The sequence below is a fragment of the Harpia harpyja genome, chromosome 1 (assembly GCF_026419915.1).
Source record: "Harpia harpyja isolate bHarHar1 chromosome 1, bHarHar1 primary haplotype, whole genome shotgun sequence".
Lineage (NCBI taxonomy): Eukaryota > Metazoa > Chordata > Aves > Accipitriformes > Accipitridae > Harpia > Harpia harpyja.
In genome coordinates, this window is record NC_068940.1 from 52,703,659 (window position 1) to 52,726,796 (window position 23,138).

Below are 23,138 nucleotides of genomic sequence, written 5' to 3' on the forward strand. Positions count from 1 at the left end.
GTTTTACTAATGCAAGGTAACAAAAGTTTGTCCTTTGTAGTAACTGCTATTAGGCATGGTGGGTATAAAGATCCAGACTGAAGTGATGGGCCAAGAAAGTTTACAGAGAAAACTGTGGATCATTTTTCCAGTGAAGAAACATCCCCTGCACCGCCTTTTTACACCCACACAAGCAAAAATGCGTTCAATCCAAAATCCTTCCCCTGCAGCTTCTCTGAAAACACTGTACGTAGGCAGGATAAATTATTATTCAGAACTAGAACATTTGAAATGTGTCTCAGCTTTTCAGATACCCAGGCACAGTCAGCAAACAGCAGATTATTCTCTGAGCAAATGGGCAGAGTAGTAGATTGTCTTAATATTAAAAGTTATAAGGCTACTATAAGAAAGCTATAAGCCACAATACAAAGTTTAGAATTAGTGTAGAAATATTTAAGATCTTGCAAAAATAGCATTGAGCATTGTAACACAGGAACTGTTTCCACTTCCCTCCTCGTCTAATGCGCATTAGTGGTCTAGAATTAAAAAAAGTGAAAAGCAATTCAACCTCAGAAATAAGAATAAAACAAAAGCAGCTTGTTCCCCAATAGTCCTTTTCTGCCCTGGCAATCCTACACCGCAAAAAACCCTCAAAACTACCACCATCCCCACCCCCCCAAACACACACACTGAAGAACACCCAGGCCTTTTACCAATCTGCATAATATATAGAGAAAAAACCCTGGGGGCAGAAGTAGAAAGCACCAGATTACAAAACTTCACTCCATGCCTCAGTTTCATATGGTGTCCCTACGGCAGTACCCATCACACCTCCATCAACAAGTTACACAAAAAGGTCACGCAGGTGAATTCACCTGTTCCAGACACCAGCAGGGAAAGTTCTACTGAGAATGAAAACAAGCCAAACAAAGAAAAACTGAAGTCTCCTCCCCACCTCCGTCCTCCTTCTCTACAAGCAGTGCGCTCACTACACACATCCCCACATTATACAAGACACCAGTAGCTGCTAGTGTGTCTCCACATGACACCCCAAGCGAACAAGTGGTTTCCAGTTTGGATCAACCACTGTGGCTCATTCTTCATATTTAAAGGTGGAAAGAACAAGTTCTTCCTTACTCTGGAGTGTGCAAGTTTTCTTCCTTTGAATTACATCAAACAATTCATGCTTAGGTTTTACAATACACACCAGCATGAACAAAGCAGTAAGTTTACATTTAAAAGGAACCTTACCGTTCAGTATTAACGGAAAAGGACAGATGTAGAAGACAAGGAGTGATGCTTACTCAGTGTATCTGAATGAAAATGGCTCTTCAGGAAAAGAGGAAAGAAGCAAACTTTAATGATTATTTATTAGAGAATTAAGCATACGTTTGATAGACTTACACAGGCACCCATGCCAGGGACCTGCTGGGACTGGCTGAGGAACAAAGATCAGAGCCAGGTACAGCCAGCCTGTGGTAACGGGCAGCAGCTGCAGAAGGCTGCATCAGATATTCAGTACATCTGCCTCTATCCATGCAGGAGCCTGCTGTTCCAGATGGCAAACAGGTACTAAGGACTGTATGGGTTCTTTCTGAAATCAGTTTAAAGAAAGACAGACAGCACAAACTGAATAGATTATCAGCTGGTTTTAAATAAGAATTGGCTTGGTGTCATCCTGATTATGCTAAAAGCCCCCAAAACAGTGTCAGGAGGTTGCCAGTAGAAAAGCAGACAGCATACAGGTGCTATCCCTCCCTCAGGCCCAAATTCCCTCTGCCTCCAAATCTGTTATTACATACTGCTTGTAACTATTAAAACCAAACCATTTCAGAATAGACATCAGATTAAAAGCAAAGACAAGTATTCAATATTTATGCTTTCACCCATAATTGCACGAAAAGTTAAGGTAAGTGTTCTTTTGGGGGTAGATATCTTGCATGAGCACTCAGCTGCTACTTGTATTTTAACATCACTGAAGACAATTCCAACAAGCTCCCGTATGCCTCTAGGCAGGATAACCCTTTGTTCAGCTCACATCTGCCAATCCGAAATGCTAAAGTGATCTCTTCATTTTTCAAATGTCACCACCTGGCCATCAGGACTGTACAACTGAGTTTATGTAGCAGTCAAGTCAACCAAGGGTCCAATTCTGCCGTCAGTTACAGTCCAGTAAATCCAGTTAGTACAGCTGTGCTACTTTGGATTTACACAACAGTAACAGTACAATGCAGTAGAATATAAAACTGAAAGCTACAAACTAAAAGACAATTTAAATTAACATTTTGGCTAACTGCTTAAGTTTAAACTTTTTGGTTGGTTGGGACTTGTAAATACCAAGTCCCCACCAAGAAAAGTAGCCCTATCAGTGAGGCAAGCTAAGCTGAATTACTTATACTCCAACAATCCTATCTAACCACACACACCCACAGAACATCTAACCTCTCCATTTGACAGCCCAGTACTGTATTCAGATACGGCACCATTTAATTATGACCTGGATTGCTAGCAGAGAATAGGACAGTTAACTTACTGCTGTTTAATGAGCATGCTCTTGTTAGTTCTGAACACATTCACTGTACTCATTAAATCAGGAGGCACTGGAGTTCTGAATACATCATTAAAAGGATCCAGGAATGTTGCTGCTTTGTTCAGCATGACTACATACTCTGCTTGACAGTTGGAAAATGAGCAAGAAATATAAACCCCTTCCTGATGGGCCAGCAGATCTAGTTTTAAACGAGGAGGAGGGAAAGAGAGTGGGAGATTTGCTTCTTCAGAGCTTCACTTATTTAGAACACAATTAAGTTTCTCTTTTTACTGCTGAGTTGAAGCAGTAACATGCTCAGTACTGTAAGACAGCAACAAAAAGAAGTGTCAGGCTTGGGGGAGGGGAGGATATTTTTTTAAAAAATAAGTAAATAAAAAAGTCACAGCCCATCCTCAATACACCCAAGGAGCAGGAGTGTGCATTAATCTATCAATCTGTCAATTAGCAAAATGAACCTTCATACAACAAATACAGACATACACCTAACATGGCAGTTACCACACTATTTAGAATATATTGATTAAGGCTGAAGAGGGAGTGAAATTAGCTAGATTAGCTAGTAGGCTCCCGTACATTCTCAGAAGACAGATTTAGAACATACATTCAGTGAGAGGATGAGATTTTCAACTGTCAAGGGGCTGATCCATCTACCCACAAAGATACACATCCCCATGAGAATCTGCATGCCTAAAGCGTTCTAGAGTTACAGAGAAATTAAAATGTAACTGGCAACTGTAGTTTGAACCCATTGCATGGAAGTGTTTTCTGCCAAAAGAGGTACGTGAATCAGCATCACTGATGGCATCACTGGAGTTGCAAAGAATCCTGGAAGTTAAGATTTAATAAGCACCACTTCCTCTAGCACATTCTGTGGAGGGGAAAATGCATTTCTGAAACATAACAAATCTTCCTCTCCTCTCCTCCCACCTCACGCACAGAAAGTTGGACAGGTTGCTGAAGTTCAGAACTGGCGGGGGGAGAGGAGCTGACTGGGGCTTAATACTCTCAGTGCAAGACTCAACCACTTTAATCCAAGCAATTATTTTCCAGTTAGAAAGTTGTTGATACTGTAAGAAGCTATATAAATACTGGATTCTAGTCAAACAAGGACTGCCACCTATGAAGGCAAGCATAATACCACAAGCACATTTACCACAGTTTCCTCCCATCACGCAGACATGACAGTTCACCTCTTACCTGGGAAGAACATGTTCTAACCAGTCATGTTAGCACATCAGGACTTTGCTTGCTCCAAGCTTTCAGAGCAAACCCCTGGAGCTCATCAAGATCCTGATTTTCTCAGTTTTGCCAACAAAATAATCTTCAGGAAAAAATCCTTCTGATTAAGCAGTCGGGCTTAATGCAACACGCCATGACTAATCCTCTTAAATTTTCTCTGGGTCCTGCACTGTAATCTCAGTAACACAGGAGACACTGTTCTTTTCATAGGAGCAATGTGACTGTGTGGACTGTCACAATCTTATTCAAACAGCAATTGATTCCTCACTGCTATCAACCTGAGTAATCGACAGCCAGGTTTCAGCACACAGAGCAGCTTCCTTTGGGTGCAATCATACAGCAGTACCCTCAAATGACTAGGTATAAGCTGTAAAACAGCACTCATCCACATGGGCTATCAAAGACTTCTGGGATCACATCCCATGGCTCTCCACACTGCGGTAAATGGAGGCACTTAGTTCTTTTACACCATATTGTGGGAATGGCCTGAAGAACTATCTGCATCTCCAGTGGTTTAAAATACCACCATTACTAGAAAGGAGAATGGTTAACAGTTTGAGGATGGGGAGATGGGGAGATCAAAAAAGGGAATCACATTCAGACTAGTTCTAGAGATCTCTCTCTTGCCAGAAATATGCACCTACAAGTGGGTCCTACCACTTGATTAAAATCCCAGTTCACTGACTTAAAAAGAAAAAAAGTCCTTTAGGTCACCAACATTGTTTTTTTGGTGTTAGATAACACAATGCAGAGAATGAGTATGCAGACTTTCTGATCAATTGTATGGTCTGTACCTATAACATCCAGAAGGGAACATGCACCGAGAAAATGCATGGAAAAAGCACGACAGCCCCAACAAGAATTGCATGTTAGATTATTTTGAGTACTTTCTGTTTAATCATACTAAAAAGCTCTGTATGAGTTAGCTGTCTGATTAAAGTTAGGAAGCTGAGAGATGGACACAGAAAAACAAAAACTTATCAAGTGGTGTATTTTCTTCCCTTTGTGCTTAACACAGGGCAACTCATGCAGCCTTTCAGCTGGTGTAGCTCAAAAACCACTACACACTTTAATGACAGAAAGGAAAAGATGATGCACGGTGAATTGTTTAAACATTCATTGTTTTGCTTAGCAACAACACGCTTAATTGGTTAAAAAACCCATAACACAAGAAATACAGAGACATATTTGTTACCCGTTATTAATAGTTCACATTCTTCAGCTCCTCATGTACCTTTGGTTTGCCATTTAGTCAGTCTTGCATCTTCCTGGTAGATACCTTACTTTTGCATTTTGTACAACACAGAGCATATCAGAAGTCCACAGAATACTAAGCACATTGTAATTTATATTTTGAGAATACTTAAACTGGTTAGCTGTCTTCCAGAGGGGACACAAATTACACATTCAAAACAAGACACACATACTCTTTTCCTACTATGACAAAAAGAAAGAAAACCCATGCTTTCCTCCATGCTATATCACCATAACATAACAAGCAGTAGTTCTGTTCACAGATTTAATCACCACGTTATTAATGGCTCTTTGCTCTGTGTGTATTACATCTCATCTTATGTCTCATCCCATACATTCAAAATCTTTGCAGGAACAGCTTTACATTATATACATACACAAAAATAATACAACAAGGGCCCTGTCTAAATAGCAGTATCAAAGAAAATAAAAAACAAATACATGAATGGCGGAACACACGCACCTATGGACTCGAGTCCTGGCTGGATCTCCAAGTCCTACTTTCCAAGCAAAGCACTTGTATTTTTATTCTCATATTATCACTTTTTTCAGTCTTCTGTTTCAAGTACTTCAGATTAGTTTTTGATACATGCAAGTTAACATAAAATATCTTATCTGGTTGCATGGGAGAAAAAAAAATACAAAAATCTGTTTGTTGCATGGAAAAACAATTTGTCAGACGTTTCTTTTTCCATGTACTCCACTGCACCATATGTGGGGGCTGGAAGAGAGCCTAAGAACATCTGCCACAGACTTTAAAACCCCTAATAATAGCACAGCTGGTGTCCCCAGCCTAATGATCTCAGCACAGACTCATGTGACCACTCCTGACCCTGGCCCCCAACCCAGGCAAAGAGCAGAAACACTCAAAGGTTGGACACGTTCATTCATTCTCAACTCGATTTGCATTTCACTAAAGAACCAATGCAGAAAGCAAGTTGAAATGCTTATATTTCAAGCAGTTCAACAGTCACTGTTTCCATAGGATTTCCCCATGCTCCTTTCACTAAATTCCAGTTTAGCAGAGCACTCCCTATTCCATAAAATGAAGCTACTCAAGAAAATAACTGCAAGTCTCAGTGATCCAGGGTTAGAAACATAAAATGCTTTTAACTGCACTTAACTGTATTACAGAGGTGTTAGGTTCCCCTCCCCCAAACTCATGGACTATCTTCTATTCCTGTCCATTTAGTTTACTTACAAATAAATGTTTCTACTCACTTTCTTTTAAGCATGTTCAAAGGCAGGTTTATAGAGGAGAAATACTTTATTTCAAAGAGAAAAAAAAAGAAAGCAGAAGAGCAAGGAACTCAGGAAATGGAACTATGTTTTAGCTCACACAGAGTCAGCATTGGGCATTAAGAGCTATTTATTACACAGATGTTTTAGAGAAATGTCTGCGATTTCCCATGCCCAAAGGATGGGGCTAGCAAAACGGTATGAGTACTCTGTGGAAGTGGGAACAAAGAAAGCAATATCTGGGTAGGGGCGAGGCGCCCGAGACTTCCATTACGCTTCAGTCCGCCCTTTTTACTCTTCCATCTACACAAAAATATAGGTAGCTTCCAGCAGTCAACAGGCATGAGCTCAGTTTGCTATTTAATATAATGTGTGCAGGTGCACCCATGAAAGGCTAGACCTGGCCCAATAACTGACCGTGTCTCTAGCACAGACAGGAGAGGCAACATTCCACAGCCAAGTTTAGTCACCGGCAAAGCATGAAGGGGTGGCTACTTTAGCAAATTGCTGTATCCACAGTAACAACAGACTGAATACTGAGCTCCAAATTCCATGAACAACCCATTTAATCAGTCTACTATAACACACCAATAATGTGACACTAACATCCTCATCAAAGAATGTTTTCATTCTCATTTCCCATGAGGGAGAGAGGGGACAAAAAACCAAAAGCAGATAAAGGCAACACTTTGTAAATTCCCACACTGTCCAATGATGTTGGCCTGCTTTAAAATAAGAGACATTTAGCAAATAATCTTTCTTAATTTGCACCACATCACTGAACAACAAAGGGAAAAAGAAGAGAAAATACAGAGCAAGTTACTTTTCAGTTTTATGTAAAAGCACTGACACCTGAGAAAGGCTAATACACAAGATCAGCCCAGTTACAGTAATCAATTTGGCTGTGACAAACATACTTACGGTCATGCATCAGTTATATGCCTTACTCCCCTGCTAGCCTTCTATCTCATTTGTAACTTCTCTAAGCTGTAAGATCAAAATACATTTTAGGTAGCATTTTTTTCCTTGAGTCTCACAATTAGGCTACTGAACTACACACATGCTCTTATTTCTGACTTCACTATGAAAAAAGTACATTTTAAGAAACTGGGCAAACTGTCCCACCTTTTCAACCAAAATCTAAACATCAGCAAGAACTAGGTCAAAGGAGAAACAAAAACCTGCAGCGGAAGAGCATCTATCAAAAGAAAAGAAAACATCAGTTTGATCATGAATTCTTAATACCAAAAATTGTACAACACAACTGCCTACAGAAGGCTGTACATGGTCATGCTGTAGATTTCTGACTGCAAATAAGGCAAACCCCCTTCACTCCCATCTTAAACTGCAACTGGGGAGCTAACTATGCAATGGCAGCAACAGCTGTGTCACAAGTGTTGACTGTGGCAAAGATCTGGGCTGGCACCAACAATGAATTACACTGCTTTTTAAAAATAAATTTGACATCAGACACATTAAAGAAGTCTTATGTTGCTGTGCTGCTGCTTGTGTAACAGAGTAACTAGAAATAAGACACATGATGCCCTTCAACTTGGCAGAAAAGACCTCTTCACAAAACAAGCATAATCTCTCAGAGGCACAAACAATTTGCAGAACTAAGAAAGTTCTCCTGCGTAAGTCAGCTCACAACTGCTGGCTCAGAGTGGGCACATAAAATCTGGAGACAATAGTAGTTGTTTCCCCACTTGCTACAGGCGCAAACTGCTTTTCCCCTTCTCCCTGGTGCCACATTGCTGTAGCTCCAAGTCCCATGTGACAGAAGGCAGGTAGAGACAAGGAGTCCTTCTAAGTGAGTTAGTACTTCCACACTTCAAAGAGAAGGAGACAGACCCTGGCCATCTACACTGCAGTGGCACTATTTCATTCAATACAGTATCTGCATACAATTTACAAGTGCTCAGCCTTACTCTACTTACAAGATCAAGCTGTTGATCGGGAAAAGGCCAGGAATCTTAACCTGCATGCTTTCTAGCCCATCTGCATGCTATGTCCTTCCTCTCAGCGATTTGTCATTTATCCAGAAAACAGTCTTCCCTTCCCGAATATTTCAACATGTGCCTTATTAAGCAGCTGTCCTGATAGAACTTGTGTTTTGCTCTTCAGGAAACTACAGGCTGGGGTGTAAGACAAATGAGTACGTCAGACAACAGACACAATGCAAACATTGTATAACTGCAAAGTATAGTCATTGACAGACGCAGTTACCACAACCTGTAATAATTCCTGCTTGGCCCGATTCCCATCTTTCTGGAAATATGTCTCTGACAGTACTGCTGCAGCACAGTCTGCAGAAGGTTGGGGGTGGATGGGGAAGCAGTTTTAACATTCTAAACTAATCACAAAGCTCATAAATAACACCAGATCACAGACATATGCAGCTATAGAGTAGCCCAGAGGCCTTCCAAACCACAATTAAGCTTGGTTAACAAGACACTTCCCTACCTTACACAGCCTTAATATTCAGTTACAGGTTGATTCACACCAGCTGAGCACTTTATATGAAGAGGTGATAGACTCCAGTGAAAGTCAATTGGCTAAACTTAGCTCAAAGAGTAACAAAACCTAGAAACACACACCATGGAATAATCAGCTATTTCACTATGTCTGAATCTTGTGCCAGTTGATGTACCCACCTTGAATAAATATCAAAGCAACAAGAGTTAACAGAATTGGATAGCACACCCACATTACTGCAACTTTGTACCGATTTTTGAGTTGGGCGTGCTCTGTAGACAAGATGCAAAACTTGGGACAAAATACCCAGGACAGCATCACTATGCTCAGTTGCATTTACCAGCACTGAGTTGAGACAGGTTAACAGATTAACTCTACCCTTCTGTTTACACCATCTCCCAAGCAAAATCCCCCATTTGCAAACCCACCCTTCTAGGTGCAAATGGGAACTGGTCCAAAGATAGCATCAGCGTTGCCAAGAAATATATTTGCTCCTTTTGTGCCTTCTTCTCATTTAAGCTGCACACATACTTTACCACAAAATATTATATACCCCGGGGTACAATGAAAAAGTGGAAGCATCAGCACGTAAGTATTACAAGAGCCATTTGCAAGGGCAGAAGACAGAGTTGTTTCGTGCTCTCATTTGCTTTGTGGTCAATTAGAAGTATGCAGCTACAAAAGCTCCATACAGAGTAAAACAAACATACATGAGGCAGAGCTCACATCGGTGGAGATCTCTTAACCTGAAGATCATATTGTCAGCACCGCAAATGTGGAAGCAGCTGCTGACATTTTGACATGATCCATATATTGCAGCACACAGGATCCAAGAGACTGTAATTCAGAGACACATTTGAGGTGTCAAGGATTCTAGACTCTTCTACCTCCCACAGCTGAGGTACTGTATATACTAACTATATTCAGTCAGGTGCACTACTGTATCCAACAACAGTATTTTAGACTTTTTTTTTTTTTTTAAATAAAAAGCAGAGAAGCCCAGAGGTCAATATAAGCTCCCAAGACAAAATACTAGCCATTTTGGACCAAACATCATGTCTTGTAATGCAATGGATCCTTCCAAATTCTATCCCTCCTGTCCCAAAACCCACCCACCCACCCAATCACTATATTCCTTTCTCCTTCTCCACCTTTTTCACTTCAGACACCCTAAGGGTGATCTTCACACAAAAAGCAACAAGTAACAACTTGTTTAACCTCTGTGATTCAAGTCTGGTTTTGCTGTTCTAGAGTGTAAACTATGTTGCAGCTAGACTCATTTTATTGGCTCCTACAATTATTTCCCAAAAGAGCAAAGATAACCCTCAAGACAAAAAAAAAACCCAACCAACCAAACCAACCCTTTTAAATCAGTAATCCACCAACCGCACAATTTGGACTTCACTCAAGGAACCACTCCTGAGTTACAGGGCCATATTCTGCTTCTTATAATTGGTAGGCATTTAGATCCATAGATACCAGTTTCCAACTCCTATTAAAATCTATTTTCCAAGAGGCTAGTGAGCCCACTTGTTCAGAAATGCCTTTTTTTCAGATCAGTTTTATCAGGCACTTTATGAAGTTTTTGTTAGACATGGAATACAGTCAGGCAGCATAACTTCTTTTGGCCACCACAGCCATCCCTGGGGTTTCTTATAAAATCTGGCATACTGCATAAGTTTTCCTAGACAGCAACTTCTCAGTAACTTTTGTGAAAAGTTATTTAGAAAAGAAAATTATAAAAGAATTCTTTCAATTTGGGACTTATTTAAGATTTACATCTTACAAAAACAAGACCTTCATTTGCATTTTATCAATTCCATTTAACCTTCTTTGTTAATTTCTTTCAAATGCCTCCGTGTAACTAGTTGCTACCAAGAACTTTACAAACCATTAACTGACTCCCAGTAAAGAAAAGGAGATTGCCAATTTCTCTCTTTGAGCTCTTAATTGAGGAGGATAAAGGAAAATATCTAATACTTGGCATACAAAACAAGGGCAAAGAAACAGTATGGTTAAAAAAAAACAAACAAAAAAAACAAAAGCAGGGAGAAAGAGTAGAGAAGATTAGCCAAAATGTCAGAATTCATAGAAGATGCTTGCAAATGTCTTTAGTGCCCTTTAAGAACATCCACTGCCTTCATATTCTGAGATCCCAAGAGTTCAAAATCCTTTCACTTCTTGAGTGGTAACTGACAGTACCATTGAACAATGCAGTGTCCAGAACAGTCCCTCCCAAAGTCTATTCTTTAGCTTCACATATACTCAATTCCAAGTTGCCACACAGCTGTATTGTAAGTTTTCTATCACAAAACAAACAACAGTTTCCAGTTAGAAATCAGGGCAATCAGGAACCACCAATTCCCACTCAGAAGAGAAATAAATTACCTGTTGTAAGATTCACATCAGAGCCAGAACAGGCTAAAGCCCTGTAATTTCATACCTCCCCAATTTCTGGAGTTCAAAATAAGTATTCTATAACTGTTCAGTCTAAGAGTTCACTAAAAAAAAAAAAATCTTTTATTGCCCGTATTATAACAACTGCTTGCTTATCTTTTCCAGAGAAAGGTCTGAGGAACAAAGAGAACACAGTGTTACATCTGCTGTAACAAGTCATGTCATAAGCTGATCATTTTCCTGACTATGCAGCCCCTCCTATTTCCTCTTAGTCACTTCTGCTACAATATTATATCATGTCTTTATCTTCAAGTTATCCCCGCTGGTCATAGGATCAAAACAATAGGCTTGCTGTTAGGTGCATTTAGGAATTTCCTCTCAGCCTTCTTGACGAGGTAATTAGTGCTAATTTACCATCTCAGATAACAGAAATAGGACAGGGTATTCAATCTTCCTCATGCAATTCTGCTAACCAAGATTACTAAAATGATGTTTGCTGCTTTTTTTAATTAAAAAAAAAAAAACAAAACAAAAAACCTCCCACACAACTAGCAAATGATACAATTTTGATAACATTTAACTCTCATTTTTAAAGAGAGCTATGTAAGTTAATGCACACGTTAAATACACGGTGTGGTGTTATACACCTGAAGCAAACTAAACACTAATTGGTCTTGCCTGCACACTCCTGCCTTGCCTTTGTGCCATCTCCAACATTCATCTAATGCCCTGAGAAACACAAACTGGCAAAAAACTAAAACCAAAGAAATAAAACAATTTTTTCACATGTTTTTCCAATTTGCCTCCTTGGCTTATTTTCCCATTGGGTAACAGTCAATGTGAAAGATCTGTGGACAAAGAAGTACAACACATAGCTGATGACAAGGTAGGACTATTCCCACCAGAGACGGCAAACTCTGAGACCAGGCTAAAGTGGCTGCAAAAGCACAGCCCTCAGGCACACACTTTCCCAGTCATCGCCAGCTAATATTAGTGTAGGCTGTCCTGAAAAAACACCCTCATCCTACTGCATGCTTACCCTGAAGCAATATATTCCCATCACTCCTTTTTCCTCATAGGGACATTGGTGCTTGTACCATCCCACGTCAATGTGATCAGGGACACAACGTGGCTGAAAGGCTAAGCCAAGGGGATGGGGGAGGCAGGACAGGAGAGAACACAAAGAAGGTGGTATAAAGTACTTTTCAGCTAGATCAGCTCTCAGAGCTGGGCCACTGCATGCCCATACAAGCAGTGCGTGAGGGTGGGGAAGGAAGACCGCCCTCTTCTGCAGCTTCAGTTGCTTGTCAGGAAACCACTTTAAAAAAGTCAAACCACTAAACCAAGGCACTCTGTTGGCTTTACTTGTCACCCACTTGTAGGCAGTCACTTCCCCACTTTTATCTGCGGTTTTGAGGATTTTCAAATATTGGTGTTGCAATGCTATCTTCCAAGCTTCGTTGCCATGAGAACAGCAATCCCTGGTGGGACTCAAATCACCAATGTTTCCATTAACTGCTGCGTGTACTTACACATGCCACCACAGGACTGAAGAAAACCACTAGGTGAGCGCCCAGAGCCAGAATTTACAGAACCTACACAAGCATTAACCCAAGGCTTAACAGCAATGGCCTCTCCTGGAGATACAGAGAGATGAGGTTTCAGTTTCAATTTACCCAGACCAATTCAATTGTTACATGAAACTGAAGCTGGGAAACTGACTGGCAACTGAAGAGCCAAGAAACATTTTTGTTCTTGTTGAATTCATACCTGCTGGAAGAGCAACTGTGCTAATTTACAAATCCAAGAAATAATCCATTTTGTCAGTTGTTAGAAAGGAAGAAAGGTCAGCTTTAATCCCAAGATTTTTTAAAATGAAAAAATTAATTATGATGAACAGCAAGGACCATTTAAAAAGTACAGTTTTGTCCACCTGAATTGAAACTTCTGTCTAAATACCAGCTGACAAGTCATGTGAAATTTTTTTTAAGGAATCATCAGTTTTACTTTAGTAAATACATGAAATTGATTCCAGTTCTTAATTCTTACTATAAGTATTCATATAGATCAACATAGTGCATTCATACTACTTTTGGATCAAAAAACCACATTTACGGCCACACTTCATAGAATCACAGAATGGTTTGGGTTGGAAGGGACCTTTAAAGATCAAATAGTCCGACCTCCTGCCATGGTCAGGGGCATCTTCCACTAGACCAGGTTGCTCAAAGCCCTGTCCTACCCGACTTTGAACATTTCCAAAGATGGGGCATCCACAACTTTTCTGTGCATATCATTTAAGGTCATATATCATTAAGATACATTTCCTGCCATCAGGTATCATCAACAACAATCTGGGAACAGGAATAAGATACAAAATATCCCTCAGTGAGTGAAATAAGATCATAGTAAAATCACGAATGCTGAATTTAACAATTCCACTTTCTGCTTTTAGGAGATATATTCAGCATCCATACCCAATGTGCAGTGGCATCAATCTGCCTGCTCCATCAGGGCTGAGAAGCTTTTCATTAGTTAGGTATATACCATGAACGGTTAATTCTATGTTTATTCCACAAAAGCAGTTATCTATTTTTTTTTTTTAAAAGACAGCAATACCCCCATGAGCAAAACAAAAAAAGAGCCCCATCCAGACACTTCAAGTTAAAAAAAAAAAAACCAACAACTTATTTTCTTCTTCTCTTTCCTCCTATGCAGTATAACAGCACAGGGGGACATTAGTAACAAAACTTTCCATTTTTCTTTCTTTATGTCAACATACAGCAGGTGTCCTCTGAAAGTTGATAAATAGTACAAAATGGGTGCAGTGTTTACTCTTGGAGGGGGGAGCTTAGTAAGTCAGGCTCAAGAAGCTCTGAGACTCTGACTTATCTAGAACAGTCATCAGTGAGCAAAGTGAGATGGCACTGTGTCTTGGATGTGCTGTGTTCCCAGCCTGTGAAATCCCAGACTCCCATTTTGAACACTGATCTTTTTCATAGCAATACCCCATGGTTAGTTTAATAGTTCATCAGTTTTACTGAAGGCAAAAAGAACATAGAAATTTCCCTAAAATCACTATTGTAATAGTAGCACCACCTTATCCTGAACAACCTGTCTGCCAGACATGTATTTAAAACTTTTGTGAAATGCACTCAAGTTACTTGAACAAGTCATACACTCTTCAGAGAAAGGAGAGTCTTCTGGCCCACCACCTGGAGTTTTTCTTTTGTAAGAGGATTAGTAACATACACTATCAACCTTAGTACTGTAAATAAAAAAGTGCAGGCATAGTACTCATGTCTACTGAGGAGGCTGCCTGTTTCAGATACTCTACCCTGTCAGGTCCTAAACAGCTAACACCACAGAGTGTGCCAACCCACTGATCCTAAGAGACCGATAGGCTTATAAGAAAGATTCACAAGAACTGGATTTAATTCTACTACTGGCACCAGTTCCTGAATTATCTCAGTCAAATGTTTTGATCTTGCTGAGCCCCTTCATCTTTTGCAAAGTAAGAAAAGACTGATTTTTGTGACTCGTGAATGCTTAAACAAACTCAGTTCATTAGAAGTTTACATTGAATGTTTTGTAGCTTTTGCAATGTAAAAGGGCAAACTATTTAAGAAAGTTGCATTTGCCTGAGGTACAACAGTTCCTAGACAAGTGAATGTCATGGAGAACTCACTGTTCTCTACAGAAAAATGATAGCATAACATACATCCAATAGAATGACAGTAGAGACCACTTTGGGCTTTGGGGCAAGATTGTATTCTGCCAGATAAGTGCGGTATCTAACCTTTCTCAGTCTTTTCATTCTAACAGCTTTGGATGTCTTGCAAAATAAGACTTCTGAGAAAGCCATTATGGAGTAAAAGTCTAGGGAACAAATACAAAAGTAATCAAAGGTTGTAAACATTTCAGACAATCAGAAGCAGCATTTTCAGTTCAGACTGCTTTATATTGCAAATTTGTGGCGCTCAGGTCAGCCACAAGTCACTTGGTCAAACCATAACATCCTTACCTACCCCCGTCAAGATTATATAACCGTCGGGAAATACAGCCATAAAGGGTTGATCTTCCTATGACCTTCACACATGCAGGTTCGCAGAACTCATTACAGGACCAAAGCCTCTAAGAAGGTAATGTTTTTGGTAAACACTGATCTCCATCCTCTCCATAAATTCCTGGAAGTGATCCTTACTGTAGTATTACCACAACAAAACACAAGTCTACCATTCCTTTCTGAAGGCAGTGCAATTTGTGACTATGGGAGAAGATCTATAATAAGAAACAGTATTACCAGAAAGATTGATTTCCTCCTCATCACTTTACATTGATAGTGCATACCTCCTCATAGTACTATCAGTCACAGCTGCAGAGAAAGAAATTCCATTCAGGACAGGTTTAAAGGACAGTCTAAGGACTCTGACATTGCTCCAATGTCTTCCAGTTCTGCTCATTTTACAGGTACCACTGGGGCAATAGGTTGCATGGATTTGAACTGCAAGGTTTCCGCTTACTGCGGAGGAGTTGACGGTGCCCCCTTGCAAAGCATGCATCTGTGCAGTATCTGACAGTGAAACTAGGCTTTCTGGGACAGGCAATGTTGTTAGTAATACAAGCTCCACTTATGCAAACATTAAAGAGGACAGTAAGTGTAAAAGCCTCCATTTCCCACAAGCAGCAGACATTGATGTACTTTTTAAAAAATACCCCTCTCTTCAAACAAAACTGCACTTCAGTATTATCTAGGACACCAAATTATGGCATGCAGCATCCTGACTTGCATGAAATTAAAGTCCAATATGACATTACCAGCACCTGCCTTTAAAAAGGACAATATATGTGAACATACAATACAGAAGTGCATGGATTGGTTCCAACTTACAGTAGTCAACTAATCTCCTCAAAGAGGTGCACATAACTATTTCAACGTATCCACACTTTTCATCCTTCCCCTCTAGGCTATAAATGTTTCCACAGTATGAACATTTTGTTAACCTTTGGTTTCTATTAAAAAATGGGACAAGTCAACTCAGCATTATTTTAAACTTCATTGAAAGCTAACGATAAGCAGTTTTTCCATGTTTTGTTTGAAGCACTGGAATTATTACATAGCAGAGCAGTGGGTGGGTCCTTACATTTTTCCTTTAATGGCTGTAAGACAGGTGGGAAACTAGATGAGAGAGGTGATCCTTCCCCTCTGCTCAGCACTGGTGAGGCCACACCGGGGGTACTGGGTCCAGTTCTGGGCCCTCCAGTACAAAAAGGAGATGGACATACTGGAGAGTCCCGCAAAGGGCCACTAATACAAAGAAGGGAGACCAGAGCATCTCTCCTATGAGGAAAGGCTGAGAGAGCTGGGACTGTTCAGCTTGGAGAAGAGAAGGCTCAGGGGAATCTTACTGATTTTATATAAATACCTGAATGGATGACACATAGAGGATGGAGCCAGGCTCTTTCCAGTGGTGCCCAGTGACAGGGCCAGAGGCAAGGGGCACAAACTGAAACACAGGCAGTTCCCCCTGAACATCAGGAAACACTTTCTCACTGTGAGCGTGACCAAGCACTGGCACAGGTTGCCCAGGGAGGTCAAGCCTCCATCCTTGGAGATACTCAGAAGATGTCTGGACATGATCCTGGGCAGTGGACTGTAGGTGGCCCTGCCTGAGCAGGGGGGTTGGACCAGATGACCTCCAGAAATCCCTTCCAACTTCAACCAGGCTGTGATCCACCAAAGTGGCACACTTTCCACAGAGCTCCTATCTTCACACAGGACATACAGTCGACTTTGTTCTTTTACAACACATTGCCTATAAAATCCCAGAACTACAAACTCTTAAGCACTTAGTATTTCTCTTCTTTGCGCACTCTCTCTACACCAGTCATTTTCATCCTGGTGCTCACCGATTTCCTTAAAGGGTCTGCAAAAAGAAACTAAGGAAATAACTTCTACATGCTTTACTACACATTAAGACTTAAAGGTATTTGCAGACCTGCTGCAAAGTTACAAGAGATTCACAAATTAAAAGCAATAGGAAAAAAAAAGCGACTGTCTTAATAAAATCTCTCACTTCTACTTTCCAAACCGTTCAGAACACATCATATAAGAAAAGTTTAAAAAAAAAAAAAGAAAAAAAGAAAAAAAAAAGAGCAGGAGCAATTTTCACATGGCTATTTCACCAGGAAAGCAACATTTAATAAAAAATACCTGGATAATTTTTCCCCAGAGTGATAACAAATACATATAGAAGTCTTAACTCAGATCAAAACACTTCAGGATGGAGCCATAAGCTCATAGTTTTGATAATCAAACTAGATCACCCAGTTGTCCTTTCTGGTTTCATGGTCTATGAAGAAAAACATTTACCTGCTGATATCACAAAACCTAAGGAAAAAAGCTCTGCTGACTTTGTACAAGTTTTAAAGAGGGAAAACCTTTCCAAAGAAGTCTGCTAAGAACAAATAAATGAAAAAGGCAGAAGGAAAACAAGTCTTCCCTCCCCCCAAGGTTAGTTCATATTACTTTATAAATCTAAAATCATACTGTTTTACACTTTAAGTTTTGAGGATTGAATTATTCACAATAGAGACTATAATTCATGGGCATCTTGCTCAGGAAAGAACACTCAGAAATGCAGAATGAACCTCAAGTTAGCAAAATAAAAATACTCAAATTTATTCTTAAGTATATTCTCATTCTGTTTCATAAAGGATAATGGCTGTGTATAGCCTAAGAACATCAACTACTCATTTCTCTCCTCTGTTCATACAGGTGCTGGGAGTCAAGAATATTCCATAAGCACACAAATACATAGCAGGTTATTGTCAGCCTCGGCATTAGCATCTCATCTACTAACACACAACTGGTGTTGGTTATATCAGAGCTTAGAGTGCAACAGTTTCAAAATCAGCTTATGCTCACTGAAGACTTTCCCTCCTGACACCAAAGCCTCAGCCACTTACTCCTATTGCTTCCTTTGCCTCACTGCTAACAGCTGCTCAGCTGCCCAGAGGACAGACAATCTTATTGAAAATTAACCTTAAAAAACAGTTCTTGGCTAAGTCACAGAGTTGATTCCCAGCACCATCATACGGAAGGGGATAGAAGAGGGAATCCACAGCCAGGGGGAAATTTGCTCTGCTGGGCAGCAACATGGTCTTATATGAAAACAAGCCAATAATGAAACTTTGCAAGAGCTTTTAAACCAAGCACTTCTCACATTTCCTTCCTTCTTTCTACTGCCCTGACTGCTACAGTGTTCTGAACTTCTGCTATAAATGCAAGTAAAAATAACAGGGCTCTAATATAAATTAATCCATCAGAATACTTAACAAAAAAAACCAAACAACCAAAACCACACAAGGCAATATGACAGTTAAAGAGTAGCAGCGTCATTTGGGTTTACAGCATCTAATGGACTGCAAGGTTGGACAATCCTGTCCAGAGAAGCTGTAAGACAAGGCAAAGAATCGACTCCAGTACAGTCACTAACTGATTTAACTAAAGCAAATCTGCCAACATAATTGAATCTAAGAATTATCTCTGAGCTAATCCGTTTGTGCTATCAATAAGCCTCTTAGCTGGACAACCATAAGCAGGATGACTATACAGCATGACTTTTTGCACTGAAATCAATAGGCTCCAATAGAAAGAGAAATATTGATGAATCAAAGTTCAAATAAAGGACAGTTTTAGACAAAGAATATTAGCAGTGAACTCCTGAAATTTATTTAGGAGACGTCACATTATTCACTACAAAGTAAAATAAGAGTGCTTGTAAACTCAAACAGCTATCTCAGTCAAACCACAGAGTAAGCAGGAAGGCTTTGAATCACACAGCAACTGGTATCCTGAAAAGTCGACATTAACAGGAAGTTAATTCTCAAGATTTTTCTCTCTCCCACTAGCACTGATCCCACAACTGAATCCACAAAACTGAGCCCTCCATACAAGTGCAGCTTTCCAAGGAGACATTGCTCATGGAGTTTTAACGATACAAACATGACGTGGAAACATACCTTCACAGCACAGGCATTGTAGATCACAAGCCAGTTTTACAGTTCCAGCATTACAAAGCTTTGTACATGAAGTGAGCTGCCTACAACTGACATGCAATAGCTGGCATTTAGTGAGTAGAAAGCATTTCTCTGACTTACTATGTTTTTATGGTAACTCTGAAAGCCGCCAGGTGTAATGGCCTACCTATCAGCAATTGTTCTCTGACCAACAGGCTAAAACACAGCTCCTAATTCCATACTGTAGTTATGAGGACTTCTCATATCATACTGGTCTGTCTGTTCTTGCATTAATATGGAGGTATTGTGAAATAAGCAGCGCATAAAATCAAGTGACAGTTCTGTGGGAGTTAAAATGTAGTTATTCAAGAAGTTACACCGATGAAGTACCCGGCCTAACACTGGAGACTTATTAAGAGGAGGCACCCACTTTTGCAAACAGAACAGTCATTACTGGGGCAGGGGGAAAGGTACCCGTTTCAAAATTTGAAACAAGGAACACGCCATTTTCTGCAAACTAACAAGAAACACTCCACCAACCTTGACTTGAGTACCACTCGCAACGTACAACATCCAGACAACACAAAACAAATGATGTCCCACAAATACTACTTCCGATGCTAGCAGGAGCACTAAACCACCCCAATTCTGGAAATCAAAGAAAATTATTTTAGAGACTTCGGAAAGAAATAGACTTCAAACAAACATAACTCATACACTGCCTTCCCCCTTATTATCTCCCCTCTCCCAAGGAAATTTTTAAGTAACATAGGAAATTGTTAAGAAGAAAAACACATACAGCTTTTAGAAAGGGTAAAAGGTTTGTTTTTAACTTCTTGCCTTTCAATATTGCAGATGCTGCCTCAACAGCACTCATTCTGAGAATTCTTTCTACTGAGCTATTAGGAAAAAAAAAAAGTTATCGTGGATTCAGTTTACAGTCTATCATAGCAGATACAGTGGGAAGTTTCAGCATTTTTCCTTTCCAGCATTATACAGTGACAACAGTAAGAAACAATAGCATTGATCAAGTGCACACTTAAAACAAAAATATTTAACCTGCACTAATTTCTACAATACTCATCTCATTCTTCTATCCCAAAGAAGATGGGCTAGAATATTTCAAAACTCAAAAGTAAACCCTCAGAGGACATGGAAAGGTTAGGATCAAATTACTTCTACAAAAGCATTTGGTAATCTGTTACAGGAGACAGAACATGTGAAGCAGCAAGGAGCTCGGGTGTGAGCTGCAGCAGAAAGGAACAACAGGAGTTTCAAACAGTTCCAGGCAAATCTTTTCAATCTGATCCTGCTCTCTGGTACATGCAAGTTCACTTACTCCCACCAACTCTCACCTGCATTCCACGAACTGAGAGTGCCAAGTTAACGTCCATTAATATACATGGCAAAACTTGCAGATCACATGCTGGCACTGCTTCATTAGTCAGGACTCTGGATTAAACTAGTCAGATGCTCAGAGGCTGCAGCAACAGCTTCGTATTTCACTGAGATTTTATGCATGCACATACCAAACATGGAACACCACATATATAAATGTATGTGCCTAATCATGTTAACGCTTCCTCAGCATACTGGAGTGCTACCCAGTGCTCTAGAACAGGCACCAAGCTCAGTTATGAACTACAAGACTTTTGTTTGGTTAGGGGTTCTTTTGCACTAAATCCAGAGAGACTCTACTTATTTCCGCTACTGTCATCCACCATGCTGTTAAATCCACTGGCAAGTGGGAGTTCATTCATGTAACTGACAGAAACTTTTGTTTTACTTCAATAGAAATTTAAATTCCAGCCACACATACAACACCTGATCTTCACTTAACTCAGTACTTCACATCAAAAGCTGAAAACTCTTGCTTTCCCTTAGGATTTTTACCCTTCTGTTTTTCCTCCCTTATAATGATGCTCATTGAAAAACAGAATAGTAGTGGCTATAATCATGGCTTAATACAATTTTCTTATGTGCTTCTAAAATTATTTTCTTATCTATTGTCATCACAGGTTGCTCTGGCTCAATTAAAACAGGTCATAGTGCCTCAGAGGTGGCACAGCTTTGTGAATACGGTTCCTGGGCTGGGGGACAACGCTCCTTCCTCCAGGCTTCTTATGGAAACTCCAGAAGAGCCCTACCAGGAACAACCAGATTTAAACACGGTTCAGCTCCAGTATAGTCAGAAGCCAGGGCATTACTTACAGTACATAAAACTGTGTAACACACAGCAGTAAAACACGCACATATGGCAAACTGGTCATCATAACTGTTGTTTGGTTTGGTTTTAGCTTGTTTTTTTGCTGTTGCTTTCCTGATTGCAAAAACCATTACACCCACGATTTAATCTCAGTGGACTGAAAGGTTCAAACGAGGTTATAGATTGCAAGAGAGAAAAGTGCCCACACAGGAGACTTCTCCCGCAGTCTGAGCAAGGGAGAACAAGATGCCTGGGCTCCCACCCTTTAACAGATGTTCCATTTTTTGGACATTTCCGCCTCTTCCCTAATGTTACCTGAAAATAAGCTCATCTAAACACGAAGTTCAAAAATCGTCAGCTGCAAACCAAAGCAGACACGGAGAGCACAAACCTGCTAAAAACCATAATGGGAATTTTAGTCATTTTAAATAGAGGTATACCGCCAAAAGCTATCCATAATCCCTGACGCTGAAGAAACCAAGTTAGTATTTGTACGTCCCTCCCCAACGGCTAGGAAAGCGGTCTCTATAAGCAGAGGTCCTTCTCACTGACAACAGCAGCAGTCTACCGGTAAATAATTCACAGGTCAAATCTGGCAAGCGATTCTTGACCTTCGGTAAACAATTACACCCAACTGCCTCTATCCTTTAAGGGGGCGGAAGGGACAAAAGAGCACAGGCAGCAAAGGCAGGGCGCTCCGCCCGCCCGCCCGCCCCCCAGCAAGCCGGCTGTGAAGGTCGCCCCGTTGCCACAGGGCTGGCGGGGCCCCGAGGAGGAAGAGGAGGAGGAGTCGCTCCACCTTGCTCAGCCACCCGTTTCTGCTCCTCCGGCGAACGAAGCAGGCTTTCCCCGCCTCCCCGCCCACCCACCTGACGACGAGCGGGGGGCAAAGGCAGCCACGCCGGTGCGTGTGTGTGCGTCCCCTGTCGTCCCCCCCCTTCCCCGGCCGCCGAACCGTTAGACGCCAAAGGGGCACCTCTGCCCTCCTCCCCGCCCCGCCCCGCGCACTCACCCCGCGCCAGGCCCCCCGGGCGCGCGCGCCGCCAACGGCAGCGCGGAGCGGGCGGCGGCGCCGCCCCCGCGGGCCGGGGGAGCCTCGCTGCCGGCGGCGGCCACCTCCGGGCCGCTTCTCCCCTCACGGTTCGCCCTCGGCCCTCGCCGCCGAGAGGCCGCGGCGTGCGGAGCGGAGGGGCGGCTGCTGCTGCGGCCGGCTGGCTGCTGCTTCTCCCTCCTCCTGCCAGCGCCTCATGTGCCCTCCTCCCCGCTCTCAAACGGCGTCTGGGGAAGCGCTGCAAACCCTTCCCGCCGGGCGGCAGCGCACGTGGGGCGGCTGCCGGACGCTCTCCGCCGCCGCGGGCTTCCTCCCTTCGCCTTCACCCGCACCGCCGGGCCGGACCCCGCGGCCTTCTCGGGAGGCGGGGCGGACACCCAGGGGGCTGCGGCGCCAGCCACCTCGGAGGCAGCTGGCTCGGTAGTCGCAGCGCTCCCCCCCCCGCCCCGGCGGCCATTACCTCATGGCCCAGCCCTGCCGCGGAGGAGGGGCCGCGCGTCGCCCAGCAACTGGCCCCCTGCCGCGGCCCGGGCCGGCGGGACGGGATGCCCTGCGTTGAGCTGCGCTGCGCTGCGCTGCCCGCCGCTGGGCGAAAGTAACTCACCGCTGTTTCGGCCAGAGCTGGCCGGGCTGCCCGCGGCCAAACGCTTCCCCGCCGGCCTTCGGCGCTGTGGCTGCGGGGGGTCCTCTCCGCAGAGCAGCCGGGGCGAGGGGTGTCGGGGCTC

General features: G+C 41.9%; 1 protein-coding gene across 1 annotated transcript in view; it reads right to left on the reverse strand.

The window, feature by feature from the left end:
* Positions 1-22,590, reverse strand: part of TRAK1 (trafficking kinesin protein 1) — a 138,883-nt gene extending 116,293 nt beyond the window's left edge. Inside the window, exon 1 of the mRNA XM_052794290.1 lies at positions 22,375-22,590. The gene's annotated coding sequence lies outside the window, so the exon portion shown is untranslated. The remainder of the gene's footprint in view (positions 1-22,374) is intronic.
* Between the last annotated feature and the right edge of the window lie 548 nt (positions 22,591-23,138).